Source organism: Hippopotamus amphibius, chromosome 1 (assembly GCF_030028045.1).
Source record: "Hippopotamus amphibius kiboko isolate mHipAmp2 chromosome 1, mHipAmp2.hap2, whole genome shotgun sequence".
Classification (NCBI taxonomy): domain Eukaryota; kingdom Metazoa; phylum Chordata; class Mammalia; order Artiodactyla; family Hippopotamidae; genus Hippopotamus; species Hippopotamus amphibius.
In genome coordinates, this window is record NC_080186.1 from 129,001,815 (window position 1) to 129,019,107 (window position 17,293).

The window sequence follows — 17,293 nt, forward strand, 5'->3', positions numbered from 1 at the left end:
TATGCTTTTCAGTGTGTGTGTGTGTGTGTGTGTTTGTGTGTAATGGGGACCAAGGAGCAGGAAGAATGTTGGTGGAAGGATTATGGTCACTCTGATGGGGATGAATTAATACAATGATAAAGACTCATTTCTGAGACTTGTGTAGAGCTGTTGGTATGTGAAGGTTAGTAATCTTCGGAGATACTGACAGATGTCCTCTGACAAGAGAGGAGCCAGCTTTAGGATGAAGATACTGAGATACAGTTGTAGTAGGAAGAGAGGAGAGATGGAATGAAATTGGATTCTTTGTGGCATCACTTGAGAGTCTGAACCAAGCCTTACCTGAAGCTAGGCTAACTTCTTCCCTTTTCAGTTATGTGAGACAACAAATTTCCTTTATGGTTTAAATCAGTTTGAGTTGGATGCTCTGATACTTTCAACATAAAGAATTCTAACCACTATAGTGGGTTCTGAGCCCCCAAAGTTTGATGAAAAAAGGTTGAATTTAGAATTTTCTAATGCGAAGTCCCATTCATAAGCTCCTGCTCGAAGATTTCGCCCCAAGGCAGTGTAGTTTGTCAATCTCAGTTTTCCTTGAGAATGCATGGTTAACTGCCACCTCCTTCTCTTGGTGATAAGTGGGGCCAGTCTGGCAGAAATGTCAGCACTGTGAACTGGCATTGGGGACTACATGGAACTGGTCTGAGTTATTTCTTGGAACAGACTAGTATCATCCAAGTAGACACCTAGAATGAAGAGGAGAGCTGAGGACAGCACAGAGAAAAGGGTGAAGGAAGACGAAAAACCAAGGAGGTGGAGACAAATGAAAAAGCAGAGTGGGAGGCAGGGTACAGGGTAGTGCAGGGCATAGTGGGGCTGTGGAAAGAAACAGCTGTCTCTGATATCTTTTCTCAGTGGGTACGAGGAGGGCCTGGGCATATACTGAAGGCTGGGGGTGGGAGGATATCCTGAAGATTAGGGAATATCCTCTTATTCCGGTGCTAAGGAAAAAGCAAGTCTGGAAGCCAAAGGACACAACAATAACATGGTATGGTCAAGGCAATTGAAGAGGATCTTGGTTTCCCAAGAATAATCGGGGACCAGAAAAAAAATACCCCACTCAACATGAACAGCTTCAAATAGGGACTACCATTTTGTGGAAAATGCAGGCGAATAGATTTGATTTGGACTCTGTCAAGAATTTGAAAGTGACATAAAATTAATGATAGCCTACATTTAATAAAACACAGGTCATAATGGAATCTACATGTTGATTTTAAGGACAAACAAGAATTGAATCAAGTGTTGAACTTAAGGGTGTTTATTTTTTTTTCCAGTAAAATTGGACAGCTCATTACAACCATCTTTATTTTCACTTGACTTTTGCAGTACATTTATCAAGAGGCTCATTTTTGAACAAATATTCATGGATTAAAAAAAATTTCCCAAGGGTGTCTCTTAATACTTTGATATCAAAATTATTCTCTTTTGAAGTGCCTTTGCATCCATTTGCATGGTGTTCGAGTTACTTTTGCTACATAATAAACCACTTCAAAAGTTAGTGGTTTGATAAGAAACAATCATCTGTTTAGGTCACTAATCTGCATTTTGGGCAGGGTTTGTGGGGAAGGCTGGTTTTTTCTCCACGTGGCATCAGCCAGGGATACTTGACTGAAGCTTGTGACTTCCCCCCTGAGATTGCTCACTCATATGGCTGGCAAGTTGATAATGATGGTCAGTTGGGAGCTCAGCTGGGATTGAGAACTGACGATGCCCCAGTATGTCTCCACTTGACCTTATCACAGACTGGTCAGCCTTCCTCTTGTCTGGATTCCAAAAGTGAGCATCTCAAGAGAACCAGGCAGAAGCTGTATGCTTTTTCTAATCTAGCTTCATGAGTCAAGTGGTGTCACTTTTGCCATACTCTGTTGGTCAACCAATCACTAAGTTTAGACTTGATTCAAAGGGAATGGACATAGACCCAACCTATCAATGTGAGCAATGTCAGAGAATTTGGGGACCATGTTTTAAAACCACCATGGTCCACTCCCTAATCAGAAATTATTTATGTTTTTCCCATATACAAAGTATATTCACTCCTACTAGTACTTCCCGTAAATCTCATCTATTATGTTGTCAGGTGCAGGCTCAAGGTTTAGAATCATGTCATCTAAATCACGTTCAGGTGTGAATGAGGCTCCTCAGCTAAAGTGTCTTGGTACAGTTCCTGGAGGGACATTCCTCTTGATCCCAAAACTAGTGAACTGAATAGACAAGTTATATGCCTCCTCCCTCAACCTACACGATGAGGCAAGCACAGTATAATTGCTATGAACACTTCTATTGGGAAAGGGAGAAAACAAGTCAGTCCCTTTTCATCAACCCACATCCCGTATGAAGCAATGGGATAACTGAGACAGGAGAAGTGACCCAGATAAAGTAACTTTTGGCTCCACTTTAGAGGGGTTTATTTATTTTATTTTTTTAAAATTAATTTATTTATCTATTTATTTTATTGGCTGTGTTGGGTCTTTTTTGCTGTGCACAGGCTTTCTTTTTAGTTGCAGTGAGTGGGGGCTACACTTCGTTGTGGTGCATGGGCTTCTCATTGCCAGTGGCTTCTCTTGTTGTGGAGCATGGGCTCTAGGCATGTGGGCTTCAGTAGTTGCAGCACATGGGCTCAATAGTTGTGGCTCACGGGCTCTAAAGCGCAGGCTCAATAGTTGTGGTGCATGGGCTTAGTTGCTCCGCGGCATGTGAGATCTTCCTGGAGCAGGGATCGAACCCGCGTCCCCTGCGCTGGCAGGCAGATTCTCAACCACTGCACCACCTAGGAAGCCTTACAAGGGTTTATTTTTGAGGTCCCATGCCTTAGTCTTTGTTTGGAAGGCTTTGATTTTTTGTTACTTTGTGCACATCCAGCCGACCAAAGCTTAGAAGTTTCTTCCCAGACCAGTGCTCCCAACATTCTGAACAACTTTGTTGAATACCTACCCCCCCACCCTTTTTCTATCATTCCCTCAGCAAAGATAAAGCAAATATCAAGATTACATGAATCTTACCTATGGGGCAAAACGTGGGTCATGCACTATAGATTTTTTTTTAAGTTTTATTTGGAAAAGATTTCAAGCTTACAGAAAAATAGCAAGAGGAGCACAAAGAAACTCAATATACTCTCTACCCAGACTCAAGATAAAGAATTTCAATGAATCATCTCTCAATTCAAAAAAGAGTTTAAATGAAAAAAGAGGGCAGGATGTCTCTGAGAATATAGGCAAACCTTGGGCTCACCTCCAGGTACAATTTGAGTACAACTCTTTAAAATATCCAATAATGGACAAATTCATTTGACTGCTGGCCAGCAATCTTCCCCTTTTCTTAATGGTAACAAGATCCCCAATTTTCTTGGGGTCGACCCCACCATGGTTCTCTTAAACCAACCAAACGTGGGCTTTGGACCTCAGCTGGCCCAATAAAATTAATCTGGTAGAATTATGCTAGGAATTCTGTGACAAAGAGCTGTTCTTTCCTGCTGGCTATAAAAGTGGAAACATACAGCCCAGGAAGCTACTTGAATCTATCTTGGGAATACTAAGGTAACAGCTTTGGGATGAAGTCAACACTGTAGAAGATAGAGCTATCAGAGAGAAAGAAACCAAGTCCTTGGTGATGTCATTGAGTTGCTGGATCTAGCTTTGCCTGGAGACTGAAACACTTTTGAATTTTTTAATGTCCATCAACCAATAAATTCCTTTTATTTTTAAAATCAATTTGAATGAGGTTTTCTGTTATTTGCAACCAAAAGTTTGCTGATGTACTCATCCAATGCAAATAGTCAGTTAGGGGCTCAGGATATAGGGCCAAGGATAAATTCCAGTGATGAAAACAGGTCCTAATGTCAGAGGAAGAAGTGTGGTGCTGTGTGTGATGTGATTTAGAAAATGGAGCTGGAGTTTTTTCAAACTTCCTGATTTGTCCAGAATTGGAACAGGACTGGGTCTGTAGAGTGGTAGTCAGTGGGCCTCAGCTATGAGGATATGGGGGGAGTAGAAGCTGATGTCTGATGCTGGGTGAGAGCAGAGACCGCACCTGGAGCAGATCCATCACAGAACATGGCGAAAGATGAAGGCAGAGCCCAGACAGTTTCAGGGGCCAGGCAAGCAGGGGAGACTTGTGCTCTCAGAAACCCTGTCTGAGTGCCAAGAGCCTTATGCTAGGGACAGAATAGTTGTAGAAGAGGTTACACGGGAAGCAGTGGCTCGCAGGAACACTCAGGTATGCTTTATCACATGCCTGTGAAGATGGCAGTGACGACGTAATCATAATGATGACAGTGACAATGGTGATGATATAGAGGAGGTTGAAAATTAACCCCATTTACTGAAAATTAACAAACCCTACACATGTGTATTGGTCTGTTGTTTTGACATGTCCAGTATCATTCCACCTTTTGTCTATAATGGCATCTTGATTTTTCTTTGGATACTTTTTTCCTCCACAATCAGCCCTTGTTAACTGGGTGGAGTTGAGTCAACCTGGAATCCAGGGTTTCAAACCTGGACACACTTGGCTGATGGGAATATGGTATTTCCCTGGCTACAGTGATTGGTTGAGAAGTAGACATTTAACCTAAAATATGCCAAGCAAAGCACCAAATTGCCAATCTTAAGGCTATTGGTAAAGAAACACTCTTTCTGCTGGTAGAAAATAAGTCTAGGACTACTTTAAGGGAAAGTTTATCTGAAAATAAAGCAATTTTGGAGGACAGTAGAAGAAAGAGAGAGACAGAGACTGAGAGACAGAGAGAGAGAAACAAGATAGAGAGGCAGAGGCAGAGAGAGATTGCTGATGATGTCATTTGAGAACCTGGTTTCTGAAGTTAGATGTACTCAAACTTTTCAGTTACACTTTAAACCAATAAATGCCTCCTTATTTTTTCCCTTAAGTAGGAATTCAGTGAATTGTCTGTCATTTCCAATCAAAAGAGGTCTAATAGTGTATCTCTTACACAGTCCTTACAATAACCCTATGAAATTTATTATGAAATAAAATGTATTATCTCTTTTACAGATAAGGAAACAAGCTCAGAGTGAAAAGTGCCTGCCTCCACCCTCAAAGCTGGTAGAGGGCCGAGTTCGCTGAAAATCAAGCCTTCTTCTGGCTCCAGGTTCAGTGAGATGCACATTCCATGCCCTGGATAAGGTCCACATTCCTTCCCAGCTCTCAGATTCTACTTTTCTGTGCTCACTGCCTCGGAGTTGGACAAGTGCCTGGTCGGGGGCAGCAGGTAGTGGACCAGCTGCTGCCTGGGTCAGGAGCCCAGCATGTTCTCAAGGACACAGATGGGCTGGCAGCCTTGTACATGGGCAGGGAGCCTGAGGTGGGGGTGGACACTGGTTCCTGGAGAAAAAGCTCATTCAAGACTCACTGATGCCCAGCACTGAGCTCTAAGCCTGCAGGGTGCAGGCTTGGCATGACTCCTCTATGTGCCCAGTGCCCAGTGTGCAATGTCTGTTTAACTCAGCCCTTGAGAGCGCGTACGCGACTGGGGGGAGCTCCCCTTGGTCATCATGACTGTCTGCTTGGATGTGTGTGTGTAGTGGGGAGAAACATGGCAGACTCTGGAAGCTCATCCTAAATTTTCAGCACCCGAGGGAGCCGTGGAAAATCTTGTTGAACAGAGGTGAATAAATATCTTAAAGCTCTTGGAGTCATTAGACCCACCACCTTAGAATTCTTTGATTTCTGTAGAATCAATAAAATAATAGATAACATTTTCTGGATTACAATTAAAAAAACACCACTACTAATTACTAGTTAACACCATTTATTGAACACCTACTATGTGCTAGGTACTAGCTTGGTGCTTTCCACTCGTGATCTCATTTAATTCTCAATACCGTCCGTGAAGATATATTTTTATTTGTTTCCACTTGATAGGTGAAGAAATAGAAGCTCGGAGACATGAAATCATGCATACGCAAAGCCTCATGGAATGCATATCAACAGAGCTAGGAATTTCTACCCGGATCAGGATGATCTCACAACCGTGGCTTTTTCCACTGTACCTGTTCTGCTGCCAATTATTGAATCAAGCAAGTGCAATCAAATATCCTCAAGGCAGAGAGCGGCTTTCGTTTGATTTAAGCAGATAGAACAGCTCCGTTTCTAAGATGCCATCTCCTCAGTAGGTCTGAATGTCTCTGGAAATCTTCTGGCTCCCTCTCAAGCTTATTAAATGGTCAACATAGAAGCCTTCATCTTTCTGACCACAAACCCGCTCCTTCTTCTGTCTTCCCCATCTTACTGGAGGCAGAGTGGGGACAGCTGGTCAAGATGGAAACCTGGAAATCATCAGAGACTTTTTTCTTTTTCATTCCTCATGTCTAATCCATTGTTACGTCTGGTGTGGTCTCCTCATCCCCACCTTACTCCCTATGTTAGTTTAAGCTTCACCATCTCTCTCCCAGGTGACTGTAGGAGCGTGCTCCGTGGTCTCCCTGCCATTCTCTTCCACTTTTCCATTCTCCATGTCAACTGCTCAAGATTCAACCTCAATCACTCCTCATTACCTGAAAGATAAAATCCAAATTCCTTCGCCTGGTGTCCAAGACCTTCACAGACTGATGCCTGCTCACTTCCCAGCCTCATCTTCTACCAGGTCCTCTTCTCTCGCCATCCTTCCACAGCATACGCTCTTATGACTACCTGTCACCAGGGTGAGATAGGAGACAAGGGCTGAGAGCCATGAAAGTGAGAGGAGAGATGGCTGTGGCAATGAGCTGTCCCTTTCTGGCACAGTGACCCTGACTACTAGTAAAAACAGGCTCTTCAGTGTCGTAGGGTCTTGCTAGTCCTTTCCTTCCTTTTGGAACAAGGGAATGAGGAGCAGACCAGAGCATGGACAGTTCCCCACCCCACATGGACACTGTGGGAAGGGACTCAGAGGTATAAACAGTCTCCATCTGACTTCCACTTAACCATCTGCCTCAATAAGTGACTCTTCCCTAGAATCGGTGGCAGGCAAAAACCGAGGCCAGTAGCTTACTTTCCAGTTGAGCTGACACAAGTCTTTACGCTTTGCCAGCTGAGCTGCAGTGTAGCAGGAATCATTTGTATTTGTTACCTTGAAATAACTCATTTTTATAGAGTGTTTCCAAAGCACTCAACTTAGCTTTCATAGGAACGACCACCTTCTCTTTTGTACACTCATATTTTATCAGTTCACATCAGATTTAACTAAACATAATTACACTAAGGAGTCCAATACAAGTAAAATATAGGGAAGAAAGTTCTATTTCTATGAGACCTAAGTTGAATGCTTTGGAAACACTCCATAAAGTTCAGCTGCTAAAGAAAAAATTTGTCCAATTATGTGAGAGACATGCAAAGAATCAGGAAAATTAGCATAAAAATCCAGAAGGATTTGGCACTCAGGTTGCTTTTTCTTGTTTCGTTTTGAGGGTGCCCAAAGTGTAAATGTTAGACATGTTATGGCTATGGTTTATGGAAAAAGAGTTGCCGAATTCCACCAAGAGATCCATTCTTAAAGGCCTCAGAGGTTTTCCTCTAAATATTGTTCAGATACATGAACACTTACATGCTTTAAGTTAGAATAAGATGTTTATGCAGGAGTATGGGTCTGAATATTTGAATCCCCCCAAATTTATATGTTGAAATCCTAATGCCAAATGTGATGGTATTAGAAGGTGGGGACTTTGGACATTGATTAGGTCATGAGGGTGGAGCCCTCATGAATGGGATTAGTTTTTCTTACAAAAGAGACCCCAGAGAACTCCCAGCCCCTTCTACCATGTAAGGACACAGCCAGAAGGTGCTGCTATGATCCAGGAAGGGAGCCTTCACCAGAACATGACTATGCTGACACCATGATCTTGGATTTCCCAGCCTCTAGAACTGTGAGACATAAATTTTTGTTGTTTACAAGCTATCCAATTTGGGGTATTTTTTTATACCAACCTGAACAGACTAAGACAGGCAGCTTATATTTTGTTATTTAAATTATTTCCTGCTTTAATGGACTTTTTTTTAAAGTTCTTTATTGGAATATAATTGCTTTATACTATTGTGCCAGTTTTTGCTGTACACCAAAGTGAATCGGCTGTATTTACACATATATCCCCATATCCCCTCCCTCCTGCGACCTCCTCCCACCATCCCTACCCCACCCTCTAAGTCCTCACCCATCCTGGAGTTGATCTCCCTGTTTTATACAGCAGCTTCCCACTAGCTATCTGTTTTACATTTGGTAGTGGTATATGTCAGTGCTACTCTCTCGCTTCGTCCCGGCTTCCCCTTCGTCCCCCACCCCGTGTCCTCAAGTCTGTTCTCTACATCTGCATCTTTATTCTTGCCCTGTCACTGGGTTCACCTGTACCACTTTTTTAGATTCCATATATATGAATTAGCATACGGTATTTGTTTTTCTCTTTCTGGCTTACTTCGCTCTGTATGACAGACTCTAAGTCCATTCACCTCAGTACAAATATCTCAATTTCATTCCTTCTTATGGCTGAGTAATATTCCATTGTATATATGTGCACATCTTCTGTATCTCTAATGGACTTTTTTGATTAACCAGTCAACTTCCAGCCCCAACTGTGTGAATTCAGTTATAATCACCATACACAGTGCACGGAGCTTAGGAGTTGGGAGACCATATAATAGGTAATCATAGATATACAGATAGAAAAGTAGAAATATAGACACAGGTATAGAAGATACACACACAATCACCCTTCTTCCATACCCAGCTCATGAGAACACTCTGTGAAGTGTTTCCTGCCCTCCCCCAGGCAAAGTCATTCACTGTCATTTGTGCTCTGTTTCACTTTCCACATTGCATGGTAACTATTTCTTTTGTGTTTTGCACATCCCGAGATAAACTTGATGAAGCAGAAGGAGCCCAAGTTTTGAGACCAGACAGACTTGGGTTTGAATTTCAATTCTATCGCTTCCTGGCTGTGTGAGCTGGGGCATTACTTACAGCTCCTCTGAACCTGAGCTGTGACCTTCATCAGGAGCACATATAAAGAGCAGAATAAATGAATGGCAGTTGTTATAATTCTTACTTGTTATGGGACATCCTCTTGTTTGGTACTTTTCTGTTGATACATCATTTTTCTCTGGAGCTCCCCAAGTGCAAGATGCTGTCTTATTCAACTTTGTATTCTTTTTTTTTTTTAACTCTTTCTTTTTTAAAAAATTTATTTATTTATTTATTTGTTGACTGTGTTGGGTCTTTGTTGCTGTGCGCGGGGTTTCTTTTAGTTGCAGCGAGCGGGGGTTACTCTTCATTGTGGTGCGTGGGCTCCTCATTGCAGTGGCTTCTCTTGTTGTGGAGCAGGGGCTCTAGGCATGTGGGCTTTAGTGGTTGTGACACATGAGCTCAACAGTTGTGGCTCACGGGCTCTAGAGTGCAGGCTCTATAGTTGTGGTGCACGGGCTTAGTTGCTCTGTGGCATGTGGGATTGAACCCGTGTCCCCTGCATTGGCAGGCAGATTCTTAACCACTGCGCCACCAGGGAGGTCCTCTTGTACATCTTTGATGTTAATAATTTTTGAATCACCATCAGAGGCCTTAGGGTGCTTTGTTGAAAGTTTCAAGGGGGAGAAGGGGAAGGAGGGAGGAGTCAGAGTTGGGATGAGGACAGAGGGAGAGAAAGAGAGAGGCAGGACCTGGAGGGTCTGGGCTGGCCTCTCCCACCCACCTTGTGGCCTCATTAGCTGCTGGTGACCAGGTGGAAGGACACTGCTGTGGCAGGTGCCTGGGATGCTGGGGCAGGCTGATGGAGACAAAGATGCTCTGTCAGCCAGAATATCAGTTTCCGTCAGTCACTCAGGTCCCTCTGGCTAGGAACAAAGCTGGTGCCAGGAGCCCTGTGGGGGGCAATGACAGATGCAGTGATGGGGGGAGGGAGGGGACGATGGCATTTGCTGAGGCCTTGCTGTGTCTTGGCACGGTGCTGGGCACTTTTACACCCATTCTCATTTCCTGCTCATGTTGACTCCAAGGAGTAAGGCAGTAATGATACTGCCAAGTTAAAAAAGAAAAACTGAAGCCCAGAAAGGCTAAGTGTACCAGCCACAGACACACAGCTATGAAGAGGGTTTGAAACCAGATCAGCCTGAAGCTGTGTACTAGGCTTTTTTTTTTTTTTTTTTTTTTAACATGGTATCTTCCAGTCCATTCCATCTTGGGCAGAGCTGACCCAGAACACAGGATCCTGTGGAATAAACAACCTTAGGGCTCTAGTCACAGAACATCACTGACTTAGAGTCAGGTACTCAGGGCAGATGTCCCAGCCCTGCTATTTCCTGTCTGTGACCTGGTCAAGCCATTTCGTCTCCCTGAGCCTCACTTCCATCACCTGCCAAAAGGGACAATAGTACGTATCCTGACTGCCAAGCGGACATGTTGGGAAGATGGAAAATATTCATAACAGCTATGGTGTACTTGTCCTGTGTCAGGTTCTGTGACAAGCCCCTGCGTGTATTATCACATTTAAACTTCACGCAAACCTAGGGGCAGAGGCTATTGTGAGCCCTATCTACAGAGTGTGGAAAATGAGACTTTGACATGTTATATAACCTTCTCCCCCATCACACAGAGTTGGAGCCAGGCTGCATCGCAGACTGCCTGCTGCAGAGCCTGAATGCTCACCCTTCCCTAAAAAAAGAGCTTTTTGGAATGTAAAAGAAGAATAGAAATCTATTATTTATTAAGGCTCTAATGTAGCACGTCTTCTGCTTATGGTTTCACCTGCATCTTTTAACATACTCCCCAACTGCCCTGGAAAGCGAGGCCCAGCACACTGTGGCTCAGAGAGGCTAGTTCACCTGTCCAAGGTCACACAGCCAAAACTGGGGCGCAAATCAGGTGTGACCCCAAAACTCTAGGGATGCTGCTGCTATTGTAGATGATGATGGCGGCTGACCTGGTTCTGGGGTGACCGGAATTCAGAAGGAGGACCCAAGGTGAAGATGTCACCTCCTGTACCGCTGGGATGAGGTCATGTCCTCAGCGGCGCTTCTGTGCTTCCGCCTGGAGACATCCCTGTTGATACTGCTGTTTTGTTTTCCTTTTAATATTTTCACTCATGTTTCATCTCGGCTTTTCTGTCCCGAGGCGCTTTAATCACCAAGGGCCCTGTTCCAAACGTGCCATGCATAAATAATGAAGGAAATAAGGAATGCCTGCTGCTTCCACGACAGAGCTGAGCTGGGGCCCAGGTGCGGAGGGGATGTGGGGCACTGGGAAGTTGCAGAGATCTCCCAGGGTTTGAGCCTCTGTCCTGCTGTGTCACCTCTGACAGGCCTCTTAAGTTCTCTGTGTTTCAATTTCCTAATTTGCCAAATGGGGAGGAAAGCTTCTTGTCAATCCTCACAGAGATGGCCAAATCAAACAGTTCTGCAGAAACGTTAGGCAAAATGTGAGCAGGTGAACAAGGCAGGCTGAGCGAGCGATGGTGATGACTGTTTAGCTGGATGACTAATTCCATCTCCTCCTCACCTTAGTCCAGCCAGGAAGCACCAGGAATCCTGGTTTACTGAGGATCAGAGGAGAAGGGTCCAGCGCAACACCCCAGAGCTGGGATCATGGGCCACACCTCGTGTCTCCTAAGCCGGTGCTTTTTACCTCCAGGATGAAACCCACTGGGAGCAGGTGCCCCAGGCTGTTCTTCACAAGCCCAGCAATTCCCCGGGGAGGAGGTTTTTCCTTTGAGCAGAAACCCAAAGACCTGCAAAGCTCCTGCCTGCTCAAGGGATAAACAAGGGCTTATCAGTTGGAGCAGAAGGGGCCTGTGTCTCTCTGGGCCCCACATGTGCAAACCAGACATAGAGACAATCAAGGTAGATGGGGGTAGGGGGTGATCTTGGAGGGAAATGTGCTGAAGCTAGGCTCACTGTGAAAAGAGCAAGGGCCGCCCAGGGCCTGGAGGTAGGGGGGCAGGCATGGGACAGGAGAGCATCCCTGTGACACTGGTGGACCTTGGGGTCCTGGAGTCATCCAGCCACATCCCTGTGTTATCAGGGTTGCAGGATCTGGAGCCTTGTGGGATTGAATCCTAGCCTTGTCACTTCCTAACTGTGACCTTGAGCGAGTGACCTAAGCCTTCTGAGCTTCTCTTTCCTCATGATGATACTCTTGCCTTGAAGGCTGGTCATGGAGATTGAGTGAACATATATAAAAGGCTTGGTGTCATGCCTGACAGGGTGTGAGCGCTTAGGGAATTTCAGCTGATATTAATGTTTGCAAAAGTAGAGTCTGAATGTCCTCCCATCCATACACTGGTCCATCTGTCTGTCTGCTCATTTGTCCTTCCATCCATCGGTAAGTCCATCCATCCATCTACTCTTCATTCTTGCATCCATTTAGTCAGTGAGCTTTCACTGAGTCCTACCCATGTTCCAGATCTTATCAATGCTGACCACTGGGGTTCTGAGATTAAAAACAAAATCAAACAGAATGAAAACACACAGTTCTCGTGCCCCCAGAGCTCATAGTTGAGTGGCAGGAATGGTTATGCATGTCAGATCACGGCCTTCCTTGTTCAGGAAAAATTTGAGAAGGGCAACTGTAGAGGGCTCAGTGAAGTGTTCACAGGGTGGGGACCAGGTTAAGGAGCTAACAGGAGATGGTGTAGAAACAGGGAAGTTGTTACCACCCTCAGGGGACAGAGGACAAGAGGAAGGAGCGGTTACTGGAGCCCTGACAGAGCTGTGACCTATGAGAAGAAACTCAGGCACTGCCAAAGGGGGTCCCAGCAGGAAGGAAGCCAGAGACTCAACACCCACCTCACTCTCTTCCCCACTCCATCCTTTGCTGAGCCAACCAGATTCAGAGGGTGAAGGAGCCCAGCTGAGAGCAAGATGGAAAGGGGTGGCTGGGGAGAGGCAGTCAATGTGGAGTATCCACTAAGCTCTGTAAATAGCCAGGTGTGGTGTGTGCATCTTCCATGGAGGGACAATTCTGTGGCATCACAGCGGAGGGCCCTTTAAATGCTGGTGGGAGGTGATGAGGGCTTCCTGGAGGACAGGACACTGGAATCTAGGGATATGTAAGAGTTTTCCAGGCAGACAGCCTCCTGACAGAGAGCTGCCTGAGCATGGAGGTTTGGGCGCAAAGCATGGAGAATGGAGGGCATGGTGGAGAGTGTCAGCATGGGGGTGCATGTGCAAGAGGGGGGGGAAAACAGAGGCTCCCTGGGGACAGTGGGTGCTTGCTGGTGGTCCTAGAGCAGGGAGGGGAAGGGCTGGGATTAGATCCAAATCCCAAGGGCTGCCCAGGTCTCTTCCCCCTTCTAGGACTGCATTTCCCAGCTAGAGCAATTTTTGAAAAATTAATTTTTAATGACACAAGTAAGCCCTGAATATATTCTCCTTGTCAAAAATGAAAGCGCTAGGGATCTATCACTCCTGCTGCGCTGCCTGCCCCGTGCTGCGGTTTGGTCTGCGACTTCTAGTCCTTTGTCTAGTAGTTCTAAACGGGGGGGCACTTTTGCCTTCCGGGGACATTTGGCAACGTCTGGAGACATTTTTTGATTGTCACAACTGGGCATGGGTGCTACTGGCATTGAGTGGGTAGAGGCCAGGGAGGCCACTAAACATCCTATGATGACAGGGCAGCCTTACGCAATGAAGAATTGTCTAGCACAAAATGTCAGTAGTGCTGAAGTTGAGAAAGGCTGGTCTAGGCTAGGAGTTCTTAACTTGTTCTTTCATTATTGCCCTCCTAAAGAGTCTTTCTTTTTTTTTTCCCTAAACATTTTAGAAAATACTAAACACATCTCCCCTCCCCCATGAAGTATTTTAATACTATAGATATAATTTTATCTGCTATGTACTCTGTGTAATATATCTGTGCTTTATGTACAAGAAGGCTAAGCCTTCTTAGCCTTTCCCAAATTAACTTTCTACCCCTTGGTGCTAATATTGCCATCATTGAGAATGCAGGGTGTGGGTATTTACACAGTAGCCACACTCTTTGTGTGTGTGCATTTTATTTTATTTTATTTTTGTGTGTGTGCATTTTAATATAAATGGTACCACGCTATATAAAGAGTTCTGTAACATAGTTTTTCAGGTCAGAGAGACTTTTTTTCTTTTTCCTTTAGGTTCTGCACAATATTCCATTTTATGGAGCTGATGTTATAGACAATTCCCCTTCTTAAGAACATGTAGGCTGCTTCCAGTTTACCCCCCCGAATACAAGCAATGCTGCAAACAACTATTTTTTAATTAAACTATTTATTTTGAGATAATTGTAGATTGACATACACTTGTAAGAAATGATAAAGAGAGATCCCATGTAAAGACCCAGTTTCCTACAGGGGAACACCTTGCAAAATTATAGCACAATATCAAAAGCAGGATATTAACATTGATACAGTTGAGATAGAAAACATTCCATTACCATAGGGTGATGTGTATATATTATATTATATTATATTATATTATATTATATTATATTATAGTATAGTATAGTATATATAATGATATTATATATAATTTACATAAGCATTTTATATATATATATATATATATATATATATATATATATATATATACTTTTCCCTCCTTAGATACTAGTCCTTGTTGGATGCATAGTTTGCAATATTTTCTCCTAGTGTGTAGCTTGTCTTCTCATCTTATTAACAGGGTCTTTCACAGAGAAAATTTTTTTTAATTTTAATGAGATCCATCCAACTAATCAATTTTTCCTTTTATGGATTTGACTTTTGGCATCAAATCTAAGAACTCTCTGCCTTGCTCTAGGCCCTGAAGATTTTCTCCTATGTTTCTGTTTTCAAAAAGTTTTATAGTTTTACATTGAATATTTAAACCCATGGTCCATTTTGAGTCAATTTTCATATAAGATGTGAGATTCAGGTTGAGATTGTTTTCCCTCCATGGATGTCCAACTGCTTCAGTATCATTTGTTGAAATTCAATGAAATGCTTTTGCACCTCTGTCAAAAATCAGTTGAGTGTTTTTGTGTGGGTCTATTTCTGGGTTCTCTATTCTGCTCCATTGATCTATGTGTCTATACCTTCACCAGTAGCATACAATCCTGATTACTGATAAGAAGGCTTTAAATTTCTCCCATTTTATTCTTCATTTTAAAAATTGCATTAGCTATTTCACTTCCTTTGCCTTTCCATATAAACTTTAAAGTAATCTAATCTATATCCACACACACACACAAAAACATAGCTTGGATTTTGATAGCAATTTTGTTAAGCCTATATATTAATTTTGGTGAAAATTGACCTATTATGTTAAGTCTTCCAATCCATGGACAGAGTATGTCTTTCCATTTGATCTTTGATTTCTTTCATCAGCACTTTATAGTTTTCAGCATGCAAGTCCCGTAAATGTTTTGTGAGATTTATGCCTAAGTATTTCTCTTTTTTCAAGTGTGTCTAAATGGTATTGTGTTTTTAACTTGGTATCCATGTGTATATTGCTAGTATATAAAAATACAATTGATTTTTGTATGTTTCTCTCTTATCCCATGACCTTGCTGAGCTCACTTATACTCAATAAGGTATAGGTTTGCTTTGTGGGTTTCTTGTTTGTTTGTTTTAGATTCCTTGGAAATTCTTACATATAAAATTATAATCATGTCATCAGCAAATACTGACAGTTTTATTTATTATTTCTGGACCGTAGGTCTTTTATTTCCTTATCTTGCCTTATTGCACTGGCTAAAACTTCCAGCACTGTATTGAATAAGAAGAGAGAAGAGATCAGACATCCTTGCCTTGTTTTTAGTCTTAGGAAAAAACATACACTGGGCTTTCACCTTTAAGTATAATGTTAGATGTTGATTACTTGTAGATGTTTTTATCAAGTTGAGGAAGCTCCCCCCCCCATTCCTATTTTTACGGGAGTTCTCATCATGAATGGGTGTTGAGTTTTGTCAAATACCTTTTTTGCATCAATTGGTATATCCTGTGATCTTTCTTCTTTAGGCTGTTAATACAGGTTTCATTCTTTGTTTTTCAAATATTGACCAATATTTGGTCATGGTGAATAACTCTTTTCGTATACTGCAAATTCTATTTGCTAATATTTTATTAAGTTTTTGTGTCTCTATTTTAAAATGTTTTTCGTACTATCTTTAATTTTGGTGTAAGGGTAATAGTAGATTTATAAAATGAGTTAAGAATGTTTTTATCCTTTTCTAGTTTCTGGAAGTGATTGTAGAGAATTGATGTTAATTCTTCTTTAAACTTTTGGTAGAATTCTCCAATGATCCAGGCCTGGAGATTCCATTTTTTGGACCTCTGAAATTAAATTATAAATTTAATATCCTTAATAGTTTTAGGGCTATTCAAGCGATCTATTTAACATTTGGTAAGTTGGGGGTAGTGTGTGCTTTTCAAGGAATTGATCCATTTTATTGGAGTTGTCAATTTATGTGTGTAGAGTTGTTGTAGCTTTCTCTTATCCTTTTGATGTCTGCAGGGTCTGTAGTGATATTTCTGGCTTCATTTCACATTCTCTCTTCTTCCCTTTGTTAGTCATGTCAGAGATTTGTCAATTTTATTGATCTTTTCAAGGAACCAGCTCTTTCTTTCATTGATTTCTCTCCATTGTTTTACTGTTTCAATTATTTTTATTTCTTCTCTTCTCTTTATTATTTCCTTTTCTCTGCTTGCTTTGGGTTTATTTTGCTCTCCTTTTTCTAAGTTCTTGAGGTTGGAACTTTGATTATTGATTTGAAACTTTTCTTCTTTTCCAATGTACACATTTAGTGCTATAAGTTTCTGCCTTAGCTGTGCAACAAATTTTAATATATGCTATTTCCATTTTCACTCAGCTCAATGTGCTTTTTGATACCCCTTGAGACTGTCACTTTGACTCATGAATTATTTGGAAACTTCATTTAGTTTCCAAATGTTTAGAGATTTTTCTGTTTTCTTTCTGTTACTGATTTCTAGTTTTACTCCATTGGGTTTGAAGAACATACATTGTGTGATTTCAATTGTTTTAAATCTGTTGAGATTGGTTTTTTTGTTTAGGTGCTTTTTTTTTTTTTTTTTTTTTTTTGGGTTTTAATGGCCCATAATATGGTCTGTCTTAGTATATGTACTTTGGGCACTTGAAAAGAACGTGTATTCTGCTGCTGTTGAGTAGAGTGTTGTATAAATGTCAATTAGGTCCTGTTTGTTGTTATTGTTAAGCTCTTTAATATCCTTGCTGATTTTCTGCCTAATTATTATCTCTAATAGTTTTCTCAGTTATTGAGAGAGTGTGTTAAAATCTCCAAATATGTATTTGGATT